This window comes from Colobus angolensis, unplaced genomic scaffold (assembly GCF_000951035.1).
Source record: "Colobus angolensis palliatus isolate OR3802 unplaced genomic scaffold, Cang.pa_1.0 Scaffold130, whole genome shotgun sequence".
NCBI lineage: Eukaryota > Metazoa > Chordata > Mammalia > Primates > Cercopithecidae > Colobus > Colobus angolensis.
In genome coordinates, this window is record NW_012114253.1 from 3,387,873 (window position 1) to 3,390,698 (window position 2,826).

The following is a 2,826-nucleotide window of genomic DNA, read 5'->3' on the forward strand; positions in this document are numbered from 1 at the left end:
CCTGGGGATACAGAGATGAGGGTCTTCTCAGACCCTGATGGGCAAGGGGAAGTGTATGCACAGAAAGTTCCAAACCCTGGACTATTTGTGCAAAGCATGTGGCACACCAAGGAGGTACCTGACTACTCAGGAGTCGGGGGAGGCCTTCTGGGAAGGCGATGCTTGGAAGAGTCTTGAAGGATGTACTAGACGACACTGGGAAAGGAGAGGGGGCGGATTGATCAGAGGGAACGGCATGTGCAAAGGCTCAGAGGTATGTGTAGGGAGCAAGGGCAGGGAGAGATGAGTGAGCGAGGGGGCATGGCTGGGCAGCAGAGAGCTCTGTGCCATGCCATGTAGCTCAGACCACGACACTGGGGCTATAGAAGGATCTGGAGCTAGAGAGTGAAATGACTAGGTTCAGTTTTTAGGTCAGTGATCCGGCAGCTGGGTGAGGAAGGTGGACGGAGGGTGGTGACAGGTGGCAGGAAGCCCAGCGGGAAGCTGTTGAAATAGTCCAGGGGAGACAGGAGAGGTTCTGGACCAGGGCAGGGCAAGGGCAGAGGGGAGGGTTTAGGACCTGGAGCTCAGGTGGTGCTGATGGAGCAGAGAAGAGAGACACAGACCCGCGTGTGTTTTCACCCCCAGGCTGGGCAGGCTGGGCTGGAGAGCGATGCCGTTGGACTGAACAGGAGCCCAGTTGATCGGGGCCTGGCTGGAGAGGAAGACAGGTGCCTTTCTCAGCTGACAGTGCTTTCTGCTCGCTTCTGACCTCAGTGCCACTTCTCTGCGATGTCCCCCACTGGCCAGCTTGCCCAGATGTCACCCCTTACATCACATGACCCAAAGTGCGTGCATGTCCGTCCTGTCAGGTGTGTCTCCCAGGACCCCTCCTGGAGGATGAGGAGGGAAGCGCAATGCCCCCATTGCATGCGTGAGGGCACAGCTCACAGAGGCCGGGCGACTCGCGACTCCCCATGCTTTGCTGCTTCTAGAGGGTGGGGGGCTCACATGGCTCTCCCACTGCACGGCAGCATCCCCAACATGGGTGCTTTTGGTTTGCACAGGAGAATACAGGCCCCGTCGCTCTGTCCGAGGGAGCACTGGTGTCCGAGCCGGGTGGAGGGGTCAGCTCTGGGCTTTCCTGCTTCCCACAAGGTGACCTTGGGCAAGTTACTTGGCTGCTCTGTGCTTTAAGTTCCTTACCCGTAAGGAGGGGCTGTTCTCACCGGGCAGGGGAGACTTAAATGGAGTCGCGTTGGCCTGCACATGGCTGACACGTTCCCTCGTGTATCATCCCTACGCACGAAGCCCCCGCCACCCTGGTACCTTAGGATGTGTTGAAAAGACTCCCATCTGCCGTCCTCCGAGGCCTTGTCTGCCGGGGCATCCAACCCCCACCTGGAAAGTGAAGGACCCCGACTCCCAGAGTCTCTAAATAGCGGCCGCACTCATGCTGGAGAAACCTCTGTGTGACTGGGTGAGTCGGTGTCACCTGGCCTGAAAGGCCCATTAAAGAGCTCTGAGGCTGGGGCCTGGCAGCTTTGTCGCCTCCACCAGGCCCCGATTAACTGGGCTCCTGTTCAGTCCAACGGCATGGCTCTCTGGCCCAGCTTGGGGGTGAAAGCACACGCAGTCTGTGTCTCTCTTCTCTGCTGGAAAGCAGTGGGTGAAAATAAATGCATAATAAAGCCATCAGAGAGAGGCATTTCAGGCTGGGTGCGGTGGCTCATGCCTGTAATCCCAGCACTTTGGGAGACTGAGGTGGGCAGATCACTTGAGGCCAGAAGTTCGAGACCAGCCTGACCAACATGGTGAAACCCCATCTCTACTAAAAATACAAAAATTAGCCGGGTATGGTGGTGCATGCCTATGGTCCCAGTTAATCAGGAGGCCGAGGCACAAGAATTACTTGAACCTGGGAGGCGGAGGTTACAGGGAGTTGAGATCGTGCCACTGCACTCCAGCCTGGGTGACAGAGCCAGACTCTGTCTCAAAAAAAACCCAAAGAGACGTTTCTGCATGTCTGCAGTAGGAGGGCTGCTGTGTATCCAGTTCACTAAACTTCGTCATTCATTCGTCCTTTTGGTCTCTTTGAATAAGTTGAGCAAGGACTTAGAAGTCATAACTCCTCCAGTCTCAAGATAAGCCTAAGAAATGGTTAGGCTCATGCAATGAGGCTTTACCCATCCGTAAGAATGATGTCCTAGGTCCCTATTCAGGAGCGTGGAGCTAGATCCACATTATATTGTGGAATTTAAAGAAGCCAGTTGCTAAACAGAATCTAGGGTATGACCCTATTTCAGTAAAATATTCATCACCAAAATGCCCAGAGACAGTCCAGAGAGAAACCCACCACCATAGTATCAGGAGCTCTTTCTGGATGGGGATTTACAGGTGATCTTTGCCTTCTGATTTATACCTTTCAGGATTATCTAGAATAGGGGTTGCAAACTATGGCCCAGGAGCCAAATGCAGCTGGTGGCCTGTTGTTATACAGCCCATGAGCTAAGGATGGCTTTTACCTTTTGAAATGATTGTAAAAACAACAAACAAACAAAACCAGAAGATTATGCTATAGCGAGCATGTGACCCACAAAATCTAGATTATTTAAGCTCTGCATAGAAAACTAATTTGCCAGTCTTTGATCTAGAAAAACATTAACATTGACATGTGCTAGTGCTATCATAAAAACAGCAAATTGTTTCCTTTTCAGAAGGTAATAAATTTGCAAGTAGATGCATCAGAATCCTCTTTCTTTCCTTCCTTCCTTCCTTCTTGCTTTCTTTCTTGCTTGCTTTCTCTCTCTCTCTCTTTCTCTCTCTCTCTCGCTCCCCTCTCCTCCC